Source organism: Lycium barbarum, chromosome 5 (genome assembly GCF_019175385.1).
Source record: "Lycium barbarum isolate Lr01 chromosome 5, ASM1917538v2, whole genome shotgun sequence".
NCBI classification, from domain to species: Eukaryota; Viridiplantae; Streptophyta; class Magnoliopsida; order Solanales; family Solanaceae; genus Lycium; species Lycium barbarum.
In genome coordinates, this window is record NC_083341.1 from 76,184,623 (window position 1) to 76,204,928 (window position 20,306).

The 20,306-nt window shown below is 40.8% G+C and overlaps 4 non-coding genes and 14 pseudogenes across 4 annotated transcripts; all 18 read left to right on the forward strand.

The window, feature by feature from the left end:
- Positions 1-102: 102 nt before the first annotated feature.
- Positions 103-220, forward strand: LOC132643332 (5S ribosomal RNA; annotated as a pseudogene).
- Positions 221-442: 222 nt separating this feature from the next.
- LOC132642890 (5S ribosomal RNA) lies at positions 443-561 on the forward strand. The gene has a single exon (XR_009583371.1). It is a non-coding gene; the product is annotated as a 5S ribosomal RNA (ribosomal RNA).
- A 7,989-nt stretch (positions 562-8,550) lies between these two features.
- LOC132643255 (5S ribosomal RNA) lies at positions 8,551-8,669 on the forward strand (annotated as a pseudogene).
- Positions 8,670-8,892: 223 nt separating this feature from the next.
- LOC132643278 (5S ribosomal RNA) lies at positions 8,893-9,011 on the forward strand (annotated as a pseudogene).
- A 208-nt stretch (positions 9,012-9,219) lies between these two features.
- On the forward strand, positions 9,220-9,338 carry LOC132643289 (5S ribosomal RNA). Its single transcript, XR_009583591.1, has one exon. It is a non-coding gene; the product is annotated as a 5S ribosomal RNA (ribosomal RNA).
- A 211-nt stretch (positions 9,339-9,549) lies between these two features.
- LOC132643037 (5S ribosomal RNA) lies at positions 9,550-9,668 on the forward strand (annotated as a pseudogene).
- A 224-nt stretch (positions 9,669-9,892) lies between these two features.
- On the forward strand, positions 9,893-10,011 carry LOC132643244 (5S ribosomal RNA; annotated as a pseudogene).
- Positions 10,012-10,294: 283 nt separating this feature from the next.
- On the forward strand, positions 10,295-10,413 carry LOC132643335 (5S ribosomal RNA; annotated as a pseudogene).
- A 224-nt stretch (positions 10,414-10,637) lies between these two features.
- LOC132642926 (5S ribosomal RNA) lies at positions 10,638-10,756 on the forward strand (annotated as a pseudogene).
- Positions 10,757-10,983: 227 nt separating this feature from the next.
- On the forward strand, positions 10,984-11,102 carry LOC132643147 (5S ribosomal RNA; annotated as a pseudogene).
- Positions 11,103-11,326: 224 nt separating this feature from the next.
- LOC132643218 (5S ribosomal RNA) lies at positions 11,327-11,445 on the forward strand (annotated as a pseudogene).
- Positions 11,446-11,667: 222 nt separating this feature from the next.
- Positions 11,668-11,786, forward strand: LOC132643162 (5S ribosomal RNA; annotated as a pseudogene).
- Positions 11,787-12,985: 1,199 nt separating this feature from the next.
- Positions 12,986-13,104, forward strand: LOC132643348 (5S ribosomal RNA). Its single transcript, XR_009583598.1, has one exon. It is a non-coding gene; the product is annotated as a 5S ribosomal RNA (ribosomal RNA).
- Positions 13,105-13,328: 224 nt separating this feature from the next.
- Positions 13,329-13,447, forward strand: LOC132643195 (5S ribosomal RNA). Its single transcript, XR_009583581.1, has one exon. It is a non-coding gene; the product is annotated as a 5S ribosomal RNA (ribosomal RNA).
- Positions 13,448-13,670: 223 nt separating this feature from the next.
- LOC132643328 (5S ribosomal RNA) lies at positions 13,671-13,788 on the forward strand (annotated as a pseudogene).
- A 223-nt stretch (positions 13,789-14,011) lies between these two features.
- On the forward strand, positions 14,012-14,129 carry LOC132643161 (5S ribosomal RNA; annotated as a pseudogene).
- Positions 14,130-14,357: 228 nt separating this feature from the next.
- Positions 14,358-14,475, forward strand: LOC132643349 (5S ribosomal RNA; annotated as a pseudogene).
- Positions 14,476-14,693: 218 nt separating this feature from the next.
- Positions 14,694-14,812, forward strand: LOC132643224 (5S ribosomal RNA; annotated as a pseudogene).
- Positions 14,813-20,306: the final 5,494 nt, after the last annotated feature.

The window sequence follows — 20,306 nt, forward strand, 5'->3', positions numbered from 1 at the left end:
TGAAATTGTGCGTATTTAAAGGTTTCCACTTACGCGCCTAATTTTTAGAGAAGGGGGAGGGGTAGGAAAGGGTTTAAGAGAATTTTGAGCTCTAGGACAGATAGATGCGGTCGTACCAGCACTAACGCACCTGATCCGATCAGAAATCTGAAATTAAGCGCCCTTGGGCGAGAGTAGTACTGGATGGGTGACCCCCTGGGAAGACCTCGATTTGCATCCCACCTTTTCTCTAGACTACGCTTATTTTCATCTGTTTAATATATTATTTTAAAAAAATAAGCTTGATCTCGGAAAAATACTCAAGATAAAAAAAGTATCATATAAAACGGATAACAGAGCGCGAAGTTATGCGTATTTAAAGGTTTGCACTTACGCACCTTATTTTTAGAGAAGGGGGAGGGGTAGGAAAGGGTTTAAGAGAATTTTGAGCTCTAGGACAGATGGATGCGATCATACCAGCACTAACGCACCGGATCGCATCAGAAATCTGAAGTTAAGCATGCTTGGGCAAGAGTAGTGCTAGGATGGTTGACCCCCTGAGAAGTCCTCGTGTTGCATCCCATGTTTTGTCCGAACTAAGCTCATTTACTTCAGTTTAATATATCTTTCTCAAGAAAATAAGCTAGATCTCGGAAAAATACGCAAGACCAAAAAAAGAATCGCCCAAAATAGATAACGGAGCGCGAAGTTACGCGTCTTTAAAGGTTTGCATATGATACAACTCGAATGGCATCAAGACCTTTTACAAGGAGCCAAGCGAGGGAACTTCAAGCGATGCAAGCATTGTTCATGAGGAGGGACATACTTGAATACACTCTAACACCTTCCCGGGGATTGCAAGTGTTCATGATAGCATGGGAGGATGGTTTGGAGAAGAGGTTGGAAGATGGTCATACTTGCAATGTTACTATTACTTGAAGATTTGAAAATTCAAGTTTTGTTCCCAAAAGAAGACACCCAAACAAGGCCCTTACTTCATTAAGGGTAAAAGTGTAATAGTGTAGTTGTCTTCTTTTGAACCTTAGTATAAATAGTAGTCTATTTTCATTTAGAAGACTTAGTCTATGTTGAATATTGATATCTTCAAATTGTGAACTCTTTTGAGTGTTGAGAGCTTGCTAAGCTAGAGATTGTGAATCTTGTGAGAGGATTGGTTATTAGGGTATCAAATCCCTATTGGTCATCCTAAGAGTTTGGTGCTCTTTAGTTCCTAAATTAGAGGTCAAGTTAATTTAAGAACTTTGGTTGCTAATTTGGGTCTTGAGTTGTGTCAAATTATCTATCCTTTATTTTCCTTGTCATTTTTTCTTCATTTTCGTATTGAATATTGTATCAATTGGTATCAAAGCTTAGTTTAGGTTTGTTCTACCAAATCTAATCTTGGGTTTTAATTCAACAAAAAAAAAATCCGAAATTGAAAAAATAAAATAAAAAAAATCGAATTTTCTTGTTGATTTTTGTTGAATCTAGTGTTAGATTAGAGTTTCTTAGTGTTTCTAGAGTCTAAATCTTCAATTTTGAATTCATTTGGAGTTAGGGTTTGTGTTCTACCATTGTTGAGTTGAAGAACTTGAAATGGGTCTTGTTGTTTTGGGTGAAATTGGGGCTTGAAACTTATTGGGCTTTGTTCTAAAAGTCTTGGGGAGTCTAAATCTGAAATTTGAAGGAAAAACAAGTTGATTTGAAGGTAGTTGAAAATTTGAAATTGTTGGTGTTCTTGAAGATCTTCAAAACTTCATAGGGGAGAAGACTCTCCAAAAGGGCATTTAATCCAAAGTTTTCAAGTCAAGATTTGGGAAAAGTGTTTTTCTACCCCAAAAGGGTACATTTGGTCCAAAAAAAAAATCGAGAAGTTCGAGTTCAACACAAAAATCACTGAAGCTGGAACATTGCCAATTACGGACCGTAAATCAATTTACGGACCGTAATTTGGGGTCGTAAACTTGGATCTTGAAGCAGTAGTTCACTGGAAATTGCCAACCTTGTTAAAGACGGACCGTAAATCAATTTACGGACCGTAATTTGAGGTTGTAAACTGGGGTCTTGAAATAGTAGCTCACTGGAAGTTGGCAACAGTGTTAAATACGGACCGTAAACTACAATACGGCCCGTATCTCGTTGGTCGTAAAGTGCAAGGTACATTCTGTTTTGGGCATCACTAAATACGGTCACGAAGGACGGTCCGTAAACCACAATACGGACCGTATTTTGTCCAGCTCAAATCGTAAACTCCAGGTACCTTTTTCAAGTCCAAATTTCATTTTGATCCCTCTTCCAATTCTGAAAAATTTCTTGATCCTTAGTTGATGATCTTGTGTCCCTAATCCTTTGGTAGGGAAAAAAAAAAGTATAGAAATTTAAAAATTTTGATTATTTCAAATTGATACCTTGGATCAGTTGGGGCTTCCTGGTCGTGTTTTCAAGTTATCACCTACCCGGGCCCGAAATTTTAGTTATTTTCTCGATTTTTGAAATTCCATTTTTTTTTTCTTGTATCTCTTAACTAGTAGCCATTTAGTAGTTGTTCCTATTTGTGTTGCTAGTTCTTGTGTCCGCATTTCTTTCGTGCCAATTCTTTCGTGCTTTTCTCTTTTTTACTTCGTTGTTCATTTCTTGGCTCACGTGTGTTTGTTTTATTGAGTCGTCCTCGTTCTTTTGATAACAAGAATCTATTCCGACCAAGAGTAGAATTTGAACCCTTGTGACTAGTCAACATTAACAAGCACACAATCTTTGGCGGAAGCAATTTGTAAGGCAATCAAAGGTGCGCATACTTGTGCGATTGTGAGTTGATTTTACTAATCTAACGTGTTTGCTTGCTTTGTTGAGTGTCTTAATAGGTACCATGGCTACAGAGGATGAAACTCGAGTTCCCACCGGGGAACTCACACTAGTTGATGTAATGAGAGCCTTACAAGCCTTGAACGATAAAGTGGATAGTATGGGTGGTCGAATGGAAAACATGGGTGGTCGAATGGAAAACTTGGGAAGTAGGGTGGAAGCAATTGAAGGAGGTAGTAAGGAGGTCTCATATTCGCCTCAAGTGCAATACCAAGGTGGCACAAGTGGAGCTACTCGAAGCACTTCACCTACAGTGTCACCCGGCACCTTCCATCATCTATATAACCCCACTCCCCAAAACACTCCTCAAAACACGACTCTCACCCCACCAAACAACATTCCCATAGGCCAACGGAACAACCCACTCCAACAAGATCAAGTTCCAAATGACCCACATCCAACTGACCCACCCCTAAATGACCCCCACCCAAATGCACCAATGCCACCCCAAAACCGTCCAAACATCCAACAACCAAATGAGGAAGAGATAGAGGAAGCTCTACTTGAGCACGAACATTATGGTGACCAAGGTTGGAGGCCACGAGGGCAAGCACAAGGAGGTTATCGAGGAAGGGGTGGAAGGCATGGTCCTAACCCTCACATGGGTAGGCAAAGAGGGTACCAAGGTCGTGAAGGGTACCAAGGTCGTGACCATCAAGGTTATGACGACGATGGAGATTTTAATAGGAATCACGGTTATGGCGGAGGGCGAGACACGAGCCTCAATTCCATCAAGGTTACTCTCCCAACCTTCAAAGGAAGTAGTGATCCCGATACATTCCTTGATTGGGTGATGCATTGTGATAGAATCTTCTTGACGAATGACATGTCCGAGGTGAAAAAGGCTTCTTACGCCATTGCTCAATTCGAGGGGTATGCCTCCACATGGTGGGAAACTCAAGTGAAAGCAAGAAGAATTATTGGACTCCCGCCCACACCTACTTGGGATGAATTGAAGGAGGCCATGCGGCGTAAGTATGTCACCGAACGCTACAAACAAGAACAACTCAAGAAGGTAGGTGTATACCTTAAGGCAAAACAAAAAGAGTGTGGAAGAATACTATGATGAGTTTCAAATTGTCAAGATGAGAATCGACTTTGACGAGGATGAGTTAAATGCTATGACTCGGTTCCGAGCCGGGTTAAATGGTGACATTGTCTCCCAAATGAGACTCCACAACTATGGGAGCATTGAAGAAACCCTTCAAGCGGCTATTGAAATAGATGAGGGTCTCAAGGAGGACAAAATCAATAAATCAAGGGGCTATGTGAGTTCATGGAACCATAACAAAGAACGAGGAGCTTTCTCCTCCAATTGGCAAAAGAATAAGGGCCCCACGCAAGAAGCCAAGAAACCATTTGTGAAGAATTCTCAAGTTGAGAGGCAGGTTGACAAGCAACCTCCGAAGTTTGCTCCAAAAGAAGGAGGTACGAAAACTCCTATTCAATGCTTTAAATGTCATGGCTTCGGTCATAGAGCAAGTGAGTGCCCTAATCGTAGAGCGTTTATTTTGAAAGACACTTATAGTGAGGATGAGGAAGAATGCGAGGAAGGGGATGAAGAGGGCAATCATGAGGATGAACATCATGATAGTGAAGGGGATGGTGTTGAAGGTGATGATGAGCCTATTGTACCTCTATATGTGGTGCGACGAACCATGATAAGTAAAGCAATGGATGACCCAAGTCAACGGGAAAATCTCTTCCATTCCAAGTGCATCATTAACCAAAACACTAGCATCATGATCATTTATAGTGGGAGTTGTGCCAATGTGGCTAGTACCACCCTTGTTGATTTCTTAAAACTTCCCACCACCCGCTATGAAAACCCTTACAAACTTCAATGGCTCAATGAATGTGGTGAATTGAAGGTGACTAGGCGAGCTATCATCAAATTCGCGGTTGGGAAGTATCATGATGAGGTGTTGTGTGATGTTGTTCCCATGAAAGCGTGTCATCTTCTACTTGGCCGACCATGGCAATATGATAGGTCTGTCAACCATAATGGGAGAACTAACCAATACACCCTTGGCCACAATGGTGCCAAACATGTCTTGAATCCCATGACCCCCTCCCAAGTGGGTGAGATCTATAACAAAATGAGGGAGTTAAAGGAGAAGGGACATGGTGCATTACAAAAGAAGAATGTGGGGGACGAGGGAGTAGAGGAGAGTAGTTCTCAAGAGTTGAGTGGAAAGAAAGGAGAGCTTAGAGGAAAAACTAAGGTGTCGCTTTTGGCGAATTGTGGGGAAATTAGGGAGGAATTGGGGGAGCGTCAACCGGTGATTCTCCTCATGCATAGGGACTATGCATTGCACACTAATGAACTAACCCCTTCTTTTCCTAGATCTATTTCTTCTCTTTTGCAGGAATTTGATGATGTGTTCCCAACGGAACTCCCAAAGGGGTTACCACCCTTGAGGGGAATTGAACACCAAATTGACTTTGTTCCGGGGTCTCAATTACCAAACAAGCCGGCTTATAGAGCCAACCCGGATGACACTAAGGATCTTCAAAGGCAAGTGGATGAGCTCCTTGAAAAGGGAGTTGTGAGAGAAAGCATGAGTCCTTGTGCCATGCCCGTGATCTTGGTGCCAAAGAAAGATGGATCATGGCGCATGTATGTTGATTGTCGGGCCATCAACAAGATAACGGTAAAGTATCGCCATCCCATACCCCGTCTTGATGACATGCTTGATGAGTTGAATGGTTCATGCATATTCTCTAAGGTAGATCTTAGGAGTGGGTATCATCAAATCCGGATGAAACCCGGAGATGAGTGGAAAACCGTATTCAAGACCAAGTTTGGTCTATATGAATGGTTGGTGATGCCTTTTGGTCTCACTAACGCTCCTAGTACTTTCATGAGATTGATGAATCATGTGATGAAACCTTTTATTGGCAAATTCGTGGTTGTTTATTTTGATGATATTTTGGTGTATAGCAAAACCATGGATGAGCATGTTAGTCATTTGAAATGTGTGTTTGAAGTGCTTAGACAAGAACAACTTTATGCCAATGTTGATAAATGTTCCTTTTGTGGATGAAGTTGTTTTCTTGGGATTTGTCGTGAGCTCAAGGGGGGTTGAGGTTGATGAATCCACAATAGAAGCCATAAGAAATTGGCCCACTCCAAAATCCATTGGAGATGTAAGAAGCTTTCATGGCTTGGCTAGTTTCTATAGGCGTTTTGTTAAAGGATTTAGTACCTTAGCCGCTCCTTTGACCGAGGTAATCCGAAAGGACAAACCTTTTTCTTGGGGTGTGGAGCAAGCTAATGCCTTTGAAACTTTGAAACAAATGCTTAGCTCCACACCATTGTTGCAATTACCCGACTTTGACAAAATATTTGAGATTGAATGTGATGCAAGCAAAGTGGGTATTGGAGCCGTTTTAATGCAAGACCAAAAGCCCATAGCCTATTTTAGTGAAAAACTCAAGGGAGCGACTTTGAATTACACTACCTATGATCTTGAGTTGTATGCCTTGATTCGTGCTTTGGCAAATTGGCAACACTACTTGTGGCCTAAAGAGTTTGTAATTCGGACCGACCATGAGTCCTTAAAGCATCTTAAGGCCCAAGGTAAGTTGAACAAAAGGCATGCCAAATGGGTTGAATTCCTTGAAACCTTCCCTTATGTAATCCAATACAAAAAGGGAAAGGAGAATGTAGTGGCGGATGCCCTATCAAGGAAACATGTTTTGATTAATACCTTGTCTTCCAAATTGATGGGTTTTGAAAGCTTGAAGACATTGTATCCCGAAGACCCCGTCTTTGCCAAAATCTTTCTAGATTGCGAAGAATGGGAAAGGGAGAGGTGGATTAGGGATAGGTCTTCTACTCCCTATTCCAAGTTTGATGGTTTCTTGTTCAAGAACAAGCGACTATGTGTGCCCATGAGCTCTTGGAGGGAGTTATTTGTGAGAGAGGCACATAATGGGGGATTGATGGGACATTTTGGAATTGATAAGACTTTGGGGATTCTTGAGGAGCAATTTTATTGGCCTCATATGCGGAGGGATGTGGCTATGATTTGTGGCCAATGCATTGAATGTCGTGGCGCCAAGTCTAGACTCCTTCCCCATGGTTTGTATACCCCTCTCCCCACCCCTCAACAACCTTGGGTTGATATTTCGATGGATTTTGTGTTGGGATTGCCTAGAACCAAAAGGGGTAAAGATAGCATCTTTGTTGTGGTTGATCGATTTTCTAAAATGGCTCATTTCATTGCTTGTCATAAAGTTGATGATGCTCCTCATGTTGCCTCTTTGTTTGTTGAACATGTGGTAAAGTTGCATGGTATTCCCAAAACCATCGTGAGCGATAGGGATCCAAAATTCCTTAGCCACTTTTGGAAAGAATTGTGGGGACGACTTGGTACTAAATTGTTGTTTTCTACCTCTTGTCACCCACAAACCGATGGCCAAACCGAAGTTGTCAATAGGACCTTGGGTTCTATGCTTAGGGCCATGGTTAAAGGAAAATTAACATCTTGGGAAGATCAATTGCCTTTGGTTGAATTTGCTTACAATAGAGTCATTCATAGCACTATTGGCATGTCACCTTTTGAAGTCGTTTATGGTTTTAACCCCCTAACCCCTTTATATCTAACCCCTTTATCTCAAGATGTTGTGTTGAGTTTAGATGGAAACAAACGAGCCGAGGCCATGAAGAAGTTGCATGAGAAGGTGAGGCTTCACCTTGAGAAAAAGAATCAAGAAACGACCAAGAGAGCGAACAAGGGCCGCAAACGAGTTGTGCTTGAACCGGGTGATTGGGTTTGGGTACATTTCCGAAAGGAGAGGTTTCCCAACAAAAGAAAGACCAAGTTGATGCCTAGAGGAGATGGTCCATTTGAAGTACTTGAACGACTCAATGATAATGCATACAAAATTGATCTTCCACCCGAATACCAAGTTCATAACACCTTCAATGTGTGTGATCTCTCTCCTATGGTGGTGCAAGATGTTGATCCCTTAAATTTGAGGACAAATTCTCTTCAAGAAGGGGAGAATGATACAACTCGAATGGCATCAAGACCTTTTACAAGGAGCCAAGCGAGGGAACTTCAAGCGATGCAAGCATTGTTCATGAGGAGGGACATACTTGAATACACTCTAACACCTTCCCGGGGATTGCAAGTGTTCATGATAGCATGGGAGGATGGTTTGGAGAAGAGGTTGGAAGATGGTCATACTTGCAATGTGACTATTACTTCAAGATTTGCAAATTCAAGTTTTGTTCCCAAAAGAAGACACCCAAACAAGGCCCTTACTTCATTAAGGGTAAAAGTGTAATAGTGTAGTTGTCTTCTTTTGAACCTTAGTATAAATAGTAGTCTATTTTCATTTAGAAGACTTAGTCTATGTTGAATATTGATATCTTCAAATTGTGAACTCTTTTGAGTGTTGAGAGCTTGCTAAGCTAGAGATTGTGAATCTTGTGAGAGGATTGGTTATTAGGGTATCAAATCCCTATTGGTCATCCTAAGAGTTTGGTGCTCTTTAGTTCCTAAATTAGAGGTCAAGTTAATTTAAGAACTTTGGTTGCTAATTTGGGTCTTGAGTTGTGTCAAATTATCTATCCTTTATTTTCCTTGTCATTTTTTCTTCATTTTCGTATTGAATATTGTATCAACATGCGCGCCTTATTTTTAGAGAAGGAGGAGGGGGAGGGGGTTTAAGAGAATTTTGAGCGCTAAAACAGATGGATGCGCTCATACCAGCACTCACACATCGGATCCCATCAGAACTCCAAAATTAAGTGCGCTTCGGCGAGAGTAGTACTAGGATGGGCCGCCCCCAGGGAAGTCCTCGTGTTGCGTCTCTTCTTTTGTCCGGAATACGCTCATTTTCATCTATTTAATATATATTTTTTCGAAAAATAAGCTGGATCTATGAAAAAAACTCAAGATCAAATAATTAATCGTATAAAATGGATAACGGAGCAGGAAGTTACGTGTATTTAAAGGTTTACACTTGCGCGCCTTATTTTTCGAGAAGGGGGGGGGGGATAAAGGGTTTAACAGAATATTGAGCGCTAGGAAGGATGGATGCGCTCATACAAGCCCTAACGCACGGGATCCCACCGGAACTTCGTAGTTGAGCGTGCTTAGGCAAGAGTAGTACTAGGATGGGTGACCCCTCGGGAAGTCCTCGTGTTGTATCCCTCCTTTTTCCCGAACTACACGAATATTTTTTTTTCATATAATAAGCTAGATCTCGGGAAAATACTCAATATCAAAAAAAGAATCTCATTAAACGGATAACGGAGCGCCAAGTTATGCGTATTTACAGTTTTTCACTTGTGCGCCTTATTTTTAGAGAAGGGGGAGGGGTAAGAAAGGGTTTAAGAAGATTTAGAGCGCTAGGACAAATGTATGCGATCATACCAGCACTAATGCACCGGATCCTATCAGAACTCTGAAATTAAGCTTGCATGGGCGAGAGTAGTACTAGGATGGGTGACCCCCTAGGAAGACCTCGTGTTGCATCCCACCTTTTTTCCGGACTACACTCATTTTCGTCTGTTTAATATATTTTTTTTGACAATAAGTTAGATCGGGGAAAAATACGCAAGATCATAAAAAGAATCGCATAAAACTGATAACGAAGTGCGATGTTACACGTCTTTAAAGGTTTGCACGCCTTTTTTTTTAGAGAAGGGGGAGGAAAGGGTTTAGGAGAATTTTGAGCGCTAGGACAGATGGATGCGGTCATACTAGCAGTAACGCACCAGATCCCATTAGAAATCCGAAATTAAGCGCGCTTGGGCAAGAGTAGTACTAGGATGGATGACCCCCTGGGAAGACCTCGTGTTGCATCCCACCCTTTGTCCGGACTACGCTTATTTTCATCTGTTTAATATATATGTTTCTTAAAAATAAGCTAGATTTCGGAAAAATACTCTAGATCAAAAAAAGAATCATATAAAACGGATAACGGAGCGCGAAGTTATGCGTATTTAAAGGTTTGCACTTACGCACCTTATTTTTAGAAAAAGGGGAGGGGGAGGAAAGGGTTTAAGAGAAAATTGAGCACTAAGGCGGTTGGATGCGATCATACCAGTACTAACGCACCGGATCCCACCAGAAATCTAAAATTAAGCATGCTTGGGCGAGAGTAGTACTAGGATGGCTGACCCCCTAAGAAGTCCTCATGTTGCTTCCCTCCTTTTGTCCGGACTACGTTAATTTTCATCTATTTAATATATATTTTTTAGCAAAATAAGCTAGATCTTGGAAAAATACTCAATATCAAAATGAGAATCGCATAAAATTGATAACGGAGCGCGAATTTATGAGTATTTAAAGATTCAAAATGAGAATCGCAAAAAATTGATAGCGGAGCGCGAATTTATGCGTATTTAAAGTTTTGCACTTACGCACCTTATTTGTAGACAAGGGGGAGGGGGATGAAAGGGTTTAAGAGAATTTGGAGCTCTAGGACTAATGAATGCGATCATTCCAGCACTAACGCACTGAATCCCCTCAAAGCTCTAAAGTTAAGCGTGCTTGGGTGAGAGTTGTACTGGGATGGGTGACCCCCTGGAAAGTCATCGTGTTACATCCCTTCTTTTTTCCGGACTACACTCATTTTTTTCTATTTAATACATATTTTTTCGAAAAATAAGCTAGATCTCAGAAAAAAACTCAAGATCAAAAAAAGAATCGCATAAAACGGATAACGGAGCGGGAAATTATGTGTATTTAAAGGTTTGCACTTACGCGCCTTATATTTTGAGAAGGAGGAGGGGGAGGAAAGGGTTTAATGGAATATTAAGAGCTAGGACGGATGGATGAGATCATACCAGCACTAACACACGGGATCCAATCAGAACTCTGAAGTTGAGAGTGCTTGGGCGAAAGTAGTACTAGGATGGGTAACCCCCTGGGAAGTCCTCGAGTTGCATCCCTCCTTCTAACCGAACTACGCTAATTTCACTTGTTTAATATATATATATATTTTTGAAAAATAAGCTAGATCTCGTAAAAATACTCAATATCAAAAAAAGAATAGCCTAAAACGGATAACGAAGCGCGAAGTTATGCAAATTTAAAGTTATGCACTTACGCGCCTTATTTTTAGAGAAGGGGTAAGGGTAGGAAAGGGTTTAAGAGAATTTAGAGCGCCAGGACTGATGCATGCGATCATAACAGCAGTAACGCACCGGATCTCATCTGAACTCCGAAGTAAAGCGTGCTTCCACGAGAGTAGTACTAGGATGGGTGACCCCCTGCGAAGTCCTAGTGTTGCATCCCTCCTTTTGTCCGGACTACGCTCATTTTCTTCTGTTTAATATATATTTTTTCAAAAATTATGCTTGATCTCAAAAAAATACTCAAGATCAAAAAAAGAATCGCATAAAATGGATAACAGAGCGCGAAGCTATGCGTATTTAAAGGTTTTCACTTACGCGCCTTATTTTTAGAATATGGGGAGGGGGAGGAAAGGGTTTAAGAGAAAATTGAGAATTGTGACTGATGGATGCGATCATACTAGCACTAACGCACCGGACCCCATCAGAATTCGGAAGTTAAGCATGCTTGGGCGAGAGTAGTACTAGGACCGGTGACCCCCTGAGAAGTCCTGGTGTTGCTTCCCTCCTTTTGTCCGGACTACACTCATTTTCGTCTATTTAATATTTTAGTTTTTTTAAAAACAAGCCAGATTTCAGAAAAATACTCAATATAAAAAAAAACCCATAAAATAGACAACGGAGAGCGAAGTTATGCTTATTTAATTTTTTTTACTTACGCGTCTTATTTTTTGGGAAGGGGGAGGGGACGGAAAGGGTTTAAGAGAATTTAGAGCACTAGGGCTGATGGATGCAATCATACCAGCACTAACGCATCGGATCCCATCAAAACTTCGAAGTTAAGCATCTTTGGGTGAGAGTAGTACTAGGATGGGTGACCCCCTAGGAATTCGTCGTGTTGCATCCCTCCTTTTGTCCGAACTACGCTCATTTTTGCCTGTTTTAATATATTGTTTTTGAAAAATAAGCTAGATCTCAGAAAAATACTCAAAATCAAAAAAAGAATCGCATAAAACAAATAACGTAGCGCGAGGTTACGCGTATTTAAAGTTTTGCACTTTTGCGCCTTATTTTTAGAGAAGGAAGAGGGGGAGGAAAGGGTTTAAGGGAATTTAGAGTGCTATGACTCATGGATGCGATCAGAACTCCGAAATTAAGCGCGCTTGGGCGAGAGTAGTACTAAGATGGGTGACCCCCTGGGAAGTCCTCGTGTTGCATCCCTCCTTTTGTTCGGACTACTCTCATTTTCATATGTTTAATATATGTTTTAGGAAAATAAGCTAGATCTCGAAAAATACACAAGATAAAAAACGAATCTCATAAAATGGATAATGGAGAACGAAGTTATGCGTATTTAAAGGTTTGTACTTACGCGCTAGTTTTTAGAGAAGGGGGAGGGGGAGGAAAGGGCTTAAGAGAATTTAGAGCGCTTGGACAGATTGATGCGATCATACAAACTCAAACGCAATGGATCCCAACAGAACTCCCAAATTAAGTAGTACTAAGATGACTGACCCCTTGGGAAGTCCTCGTGTTGCATCCCTCATTTTTTCCGGACTACGCTCATTTTCGTGTTTTTAATATATTTGTTTTTCGGAAAATAAGCTAGATCTTGGAAATATACTCAAAATCAAAAAACGAATCGCATAAGACGGATAACGGAGCGCAAATTTACGCGTATTTAAATTTTTGCACTTATGCGCCTTATTTTTAGAGAAGGAAGAGGGGGAGGAAAGATTTTAAGAGAATTTAGAGCGCTAGGACTGATTAATGCGATCATACCAACACTAACGCACTGGATCCCATCAAAACTCCGAAAATAAGCGCGCTTGCAAGAGTAATACTAGGATTGGTGAAGCCCTCGGAAGTCGTCGTGCTGCATCCCATATTTTTTCCGGACTACACTCATTTTCATCTGTTTAATATATTTTTTCGGAAAATAAGCTAGATCTCGGAAAAATACTCAATATATAAAAAGAATGGCATAAAACGGATAACGGAGCGTGAATTTACAAGTATTTGGAGATTTGCACTTACGCGCCTTATTTTTAGAGCGGGGGGAGGGGGAGGAAAGGGTTTACGAGAATTTTGAGCTCTAGGACAGATGGATGCGATCATACCAGCACTAACGCACCGGATCCCATCAGAACTCTGAAATTAAGCGCGCTTGGGTGAGAGTAGTACTAGGATGGGTGACCCCCTGGGAATTCCTTGTGTTCCATCCCTTCTTTTGTCCAGACTACTCTCATTTTCGTCTGTTTAATATATATTGTTTTTGGAAAACAAGAGAGATCTCGGAAAAATACTCAAGATCATCAAATGAATGCATAAAAGGGATAACGGAGCGCGATGTTACGCGTATTTAAATGTTTGCACTTTCACACCTTATTTTTGGAGAAGGGGCAGGGGGAGGAAAGATTATAAGAGAATTTTCAGCGCTAGGTCAGATTGATGCGATCATACCAGCACTAACGCACCGGATCCCATCAGAACTCCGAAATTAGGCGTGCTTGGGCGAGTGTAGTACTAGGATGGGTTACCCTCAGGGAAGTCCTCGTGTTGCATCCCTCTATTTTTCTGGACAACGCTCATTTTTGTCTGTTTAATATATTTTTTTCGAAAAATTAGCTAGATCTCGCAGAAATACTCAAGATCAAAAAAAGAATTGCATAAATCGGATAACAAAGCGTGAAGTTACGCATATGTAAAGGTTTGCACTTATGCACCTTATCTTTAGAGAAGAGGGAGGGGGAGGAAAAGGTTTAAGAGAATTTTGAGCGCTAGGACAGATGGATGCGGTCATACCAACACTAACGCGCTGGATCACATCAGAACTCAGAAATTAAGCACGCTTGGGCTAGAGTAGTACTAGGATGGGTGACCCCTGGGAAGTCCTCATGTTGCATCCCTCCTTTTTTTTTCGAACTATGCTCATTTTCTTCTGTTTAATATATTTTTTTCAAAAAATAAAGTAGATCTCAAAAAAATATTCAAAATCAAAAAAAGAATCGCATAAAACAGATAATGTAGCGCGAGGTTACGCGTATTTAAAGTTTTGTAATTACGCGCCTTATTTTTAGAGAAGGGGAGGGGGAGAAAGGGATTAAGAGACTTTAGAGCGCTAGGACTGATGGATGCGATCATACCAGTCCTAACATACCGGATCGCATCAGAACTCCGAAGTTTAGCGTGCTTGGGCGAGAGTAGTACAAGGATGGGAGACCCCCGAGAAGTCATCGTGTTGCATCCCTCATTTTTTCTGGACTATGCTTATTTTCCTCTGTTTAATATATATTTTGTTTTTTGAAAAAGAAGCTCAATCTCGGAAAAATACTCAAGATCAAAAACAGAATCGTATAAAACGGATAACGGAGCGCGAAGTTATGCATATTTAAAGGTTTGCACTTACGCGCCTTATTTTTAGAGAAGGGGTAAGGGGAGGAAAGGGTTTTAGAGAAAATTGAGCGCTTGGGCGGATGGATGCGATCATGCCAGCACTAAAGCCCCAGATCCCATCAGAACTCCAAAATTAAACGCGCTTTGGCGAGAGTGTTACTCGGATTGGTGACCCCCTGGGAATCCTCATGTTGCATCCCTCCTTTTGTCCGGACTATGCTCATTTTCATCTTTTTAATATATTTTTTCGAAAAATAAGCTAGATCTCAAAAAATACTCAAAATAAAAAAAATCGCATAAACCGGATAACGGAGCGCATAGTTATGCGTATTTAAAGTTTTGTACTTATGCGCCTTGTTTTTAGAGAAGGAAGAGGGGAAGGAAAGAGTTTTAGAGAATTTATGGCACTAGGACTGATGGATGCGGTCATACCAGCACTAACGGACCGGATCCCATCAGAACTTTGAAATTAAGCGCGCTTGGGCACGAGTAGTACTAGGATTGGTGAATCCCTGGGAAATCATCGTGTTGCATCCCATCTTTTGTCAAGACTACGCTCATTTTCATCTGTTTAATATATTGTTTTGGGAAAATAAGCTAGATCTCGAAAAAATACTCAATATATAAAAAGAATGGCATAAAACGGATAACGGAGAGCGATGTTACGCGTATTTAAGGTTTTGCACTTACGCGCCTTATTTTTAGAGCGGGTGGAAGGGGAGGAAAGGGTTTAAGAGAACTTTTAGCGCTAGGATAGAGGGATGCAATCATACCAGCACTAACATACTGGATCCCATCAGAACTCTGAAATTAAGCGCGTTTGGGCGAGAGTAGTAGTCCTGGAGGCTACGACAAAGTGCCGAGAGAGGTTCTATAAAGATGGTTGGAGGCTAGAGGTGTACCTGTGGCGTACATTAGAGCGATCAAGGACATGTATGATGGGGCCAAGACCAGGGTAAGGACTATGGGAGGAGACTCAGAGCACTTCCTAGTGGTGATGGGGTTGCACCAGGGATCAGCTCTTAGCCCATTTTTATTCTCCTTGGTGATCGATGGATTGACACGGTAAATTCAAGGTGAGGTGCCATTGTGTATGTTATTTGCGGATGACATAGTCCTGATTGACGAGTCTCGCAGCGGGGTTAACGCTAAGATAGAGGTTTGGAGACAAACTCTGGAGTCTAAAGGGTTCAAGTTGAGTAGGACCAAGACAGAGTACTTTGAGTGCAAGTTCAGTGATATAGTGCATGAGGCTGACGTGCAAGTGAGGCTTGGCACCAAGGTCATACAGAAGAAAGATAGTTTCAAGTATCTTGGGTCTATTATACAAAGAAATGGGGAGATTGATGATGACGTCACACACCGTATTGGTGCAGGGTGGATGAAATGGAGGCTTGCCTCCGGAGTGTTGTGTGACAAGAAGGTGCCACCGAAACTTAAAGGCAAGTTCTACAAAGTGGTGGTTAGACCAACTATGTTGTATGGGGCGGAGTGTTGGCCAGTCAAGATCTCATGTTCAGAAGATGAATGTGGCGGAAATCAGAATGCTGCGATAGATGTGTGGGCACACTAGAAGCGATAGGATCAGGAATGAAGTCATCCGAGAAAAGGTTGGAATAGCCTCAGTGGAAGACAAGATGCGGGAAGCGAGGCTGAGATGGTTTGGGCATGTGATGCGGAGAGATGCAAATGCCCCAGTGCAGAGGTGCGAGAGGTTGGCCAGCGACGGTTTCAGAAGAGGTAGAGGTAGGCCGAAGAAGTATTGGGGGGAAGTGATTAGACAGGACATGACACATTTCCTGCTTACCGAGGACATGACCTTAGATAGGAGGGTATGGAGGACTCCTATTAGGGTAGAAGGCTAGTAGGTAGTCCCGTTTATCCTTTCTTACGAGTAGTTATGTTGCTCTATAATTTCTTGTCTCTTGATTTCTGCGAGTATCTGTTGGTTTATAATGGCTTATTTACTTTCATTGTTTTCATTTTCATAATTGTTTTGATTTGTTTGCCCGTATCTGACCTTTCTTATGCTTTTTCTTGAGCCGAGGGTCTTCTGGAAACAGCCTCCCTACCTAAGGTGGGGGTAAGGTCAGCGTACACTCTACTCTCCCCAGACCCCACGTTGTGGGATTCACTGGGTATGTTGTTGTTGTTATTGTTGTTGGGCGAGAGTAGTACTAGGATGGGTGACCCCCTGGGAAGTCCTCATGTTGCATCTCTCCTTCTGTCCGGACTACTCTCATTTTCGTCTGTTTAATATTTTTTTTTGGAAAATAAGCTAGATCTCGAAAAATACACAAGATCAAAAAAAGAATCTCATAAAATGGATAACGGAGAACCAAGTTATGCGTATTTAAATGTTTGTACTTACGCGCCTTATTTTTAGAGAAGGGGGGGGGGGGGGTAGGAAAGGGTTTAAGAGAATTTAGAGCGCTTGAATAGATTGATGCGGTCATACGAACACAAACGTAACAGATCCATCAGAACTCCGAAATTAAGCGTGCTTGGGCGAGAGTAGTACTAAAATAATCCATTTGTACACAGTTCACCTATTCAGCTCTAACAAGCACAACTCACACAAAATAATTTCAAACTAACTCCCTTTCCCTTGGTTTATTGATAAGAGTGAAGACCAAGGGCATGTACATGGCAAATAGATGTCTCTCAGACCATAAGGCATGCCATGACACCTTTTATTTTAGGAAAAGGTACTATGAACCAAGGTTTCCTTGGTTCTTCCCAATCCCTACTCCAAGGTGCCTTTAAGAAGTCTTCCTTAGGTCATGTGACTTAGAATTTACACATACATATTCTCTGAATCTGTCCTCTAATCAATCAACCAACCTAGCATTATTAACAAAGCCAAGTAACTTCTCAAGTCAAATTTAGCCTAAAGGTCATTGTTAAATTATGTTATTAAGCTATACTGTGGCTAACAGGACACCACTCAATCTAAGTGTCTCATCCTTCCAAGTTGATTTATCTTATGATTTTAAGCTAAGTCAGATTGACTTCTAAATGGGACATAGACCTCTTATTCATGTTAAATGCTATATGCTTTTATTTCTTAATCCGTTTATACCTGTTAACATGATTAGCATTAGTCCAGAGGGTCACCCAAGTCACTAATGCCAACTACATAGTTATACTTCACTATATTCAAGGGACGGGCAGTCAAACAAGGATTAAAGCATTCATTCAAAGAACCTTTTCAAGTTCTAATACCTTTCTTAATAAAGCAATCATCAGAATATTTGTCCAAGCAAGCACACATTTTGTCACGACCCAGCCCCGTGGGCCATGACTAGTGCCCGAGCTGGACACCCATATGTACCTGTCAAACATAATCGGACTGGTACCATAGTTCCTCAATCAATCACATCGTAATAACATACGCAAGCCGACGAGGCTGCCACTGTATATATCATTATACCACGCAAGCCGACAAGGCTGCCACTACATATCAGTATATCACGCAAGCCGACAAGGCAACCACTACGAAACGATAGTACATGCAAGCCGGCAAGGCTGCTACAACGACAGAACATCCACAATAAAACTATATAGACACAGCTGATCAAATCTGTATAGAACCCACATACATGTCTACAGACCTCTAAGAGTATCAACGGTGAAATATGACAGGACAGGGCCCCTTGGTACCCCTGGACAAACATATATATAAACATCAGAAGGTCAGTACCAAAATCAAGGCTCCGGAACAACGGAGCTCTCCAAGACAGCTGAATGGAAATCCTAGGCTGGGGGATCACCGAATCGAGCGTCTGTACCTGTAGGCATGAAACGCAGCCCCCCAAAGAAAGGGGGTCAGTACGAGATATGTACTGAGTATGTAAAGCATGAAATACAGTAAAGAGGATCATAATTGAAATAGGGAGTGCAGGAGACAAGTATAACATCCAGAATACCAAAACATTTGCCTTTTGAAACATAAATCATGCATGTCAATATCATATGTCATACCCGGCCCATTATGGGACTCGGTGAATAAAGTCATCACATGCCCTCCTGGCCGCCATAACATATCATCATATATATATATATATATATATACCGTACCCGGCCCTCTAGTGAGGGACTCGGTGAACAATGCAGTGAAACTGTGCACGATAACATACCCGGCCCGGGACTCGGTGAAAGACATATTGAGGCATGCACGAGCAGAGTAGTGAGTAACCATATGCAATTTAAAACATTATCAAGACTCAAACAGAATAAGAAGAAGGGATTTACACCTGAGTATCAATAGCGACAATCATATTAAATATTCCTCAAACGTCATCATAAACAATATCAAAAGAGCCTTAGGAACCATAGACATATGTCAATATAGAATGAAATAGCTTATAGAAGTCAAGGACGTCAGTTTCTAGGAATAGGAACTTATATATATATATATATCGACTATTATCCAACGTATAGGAAACTGAAGAGGGATGCTCAATCACTTAAGAGTTCTAACATCAAGAAGTGAATGAGAATCATGAATCACACTCAAGACTTATGAATAGGATTACCCCAAAGCTCATATCATTCATCACTTAAATCTAAGACATGCCAAAAGAAAGAAGGGACAACTTTACATACCTGTTAACGATTAATCGCAAACCCGTTCGCTTCGTCGCCCCACTAGCCTAGTTAATATAAAAGTAACGTTATCGTCAGTAACTATACTTTCCAATTCGTAAATCCGTAGCCCATCGCTCATAGAACTTATTCTTTAACTTATACATTCTCGTTTAGGATTTTTCATTAGTTAGGGACTTAACGAAAATCGGGCAGCATTTCCCTTATATATTCGCCTATCCCGAATTTCCAATTATTTCCCTGTTAACACAGAAATACCAACAATAGAGATATACGTACATAATTCTTACAATTCAGCGCATAACAATTCTAACAACCCAACAACCTTTCTGAATCCATTTCAACCCACAATTTTATATAACAACGATTTCATGCATTTTCTTACTTCCAATTTTGTCCAATCCAATTTTAATAATTCCATTACAACGCTATTAACACAATTACACCATAAAATAAGAAAATCTTACCAAATTTTTCTCGGAGGAATTTCTACGCTGAATTGCTCCAATTTTACAATTTCTTCTTCTCCAACTTAATATCCAATGTTGCTATCAACCCCTTGGACTTGTAATGCACTTGAAACTTAAATCAAATCAAGCAAAATTTATTTTTTTTCTCCTCAACCATGGCTGGCCGAGAGGTTGGCAGCCATGGCAATAATTTTTCCTTCTTTTTCTAAGCTTTCTAATTTGAAAAAATGAAAGTGATATCTTGATTAGCCTTTAACTTAAGGCTATATATGGTTCCTACCTCTTGGACACGTGCCCTCACCCCTTATGACTCATCTTTTTTTTTTATTATTTAAATCGGGTGGGGCCCACAATAATAATTAAGTTAATTAATTTGAATTAGTCAATAATCTCTACATAATAATTTAATCATAATTAATTAGTTCCTAATCTCCAATAATATTTCTACACTAAATAGAATTTATAAACAATTTATGTAATAATTTAAAATTTAAAATTAAAGGTTCCTATTTCATGTCCGAAAATAATTACGCCTTTAACTTGAGTCGATTTGCTTGCGAATGATTCGACGTATAAATATACGGGGTATAACATCATTCCCCCCTTTAGAACATTCGTCCTTGAATGTTAAACTGATCCTGAATTCCCAATACTTTCTCAAGTGTTCTCTTATTTAATTATGCCCTTCACATACCATTGGTCGATTTGCTATAGTTCATTATAACGCATTCCAGGTCTCTACGTAACCATCCCTGTAATATTTCCTCCCTCTGATGCTTCTCAAGGTAATTATTCCACGTCATTGCCTTTACTCTCCTCTTTACTTCGCAGTCGGTTGTCAGTTGTATTGCGGGCTCTTCCGCTGAAATTTTACTCTCTTGCTTGTGCGCTTAGTCCTAACTCGACTCCTTCTTTTTCTATAGTTACTCCCTTAAGATATCGTTCCCTTCATC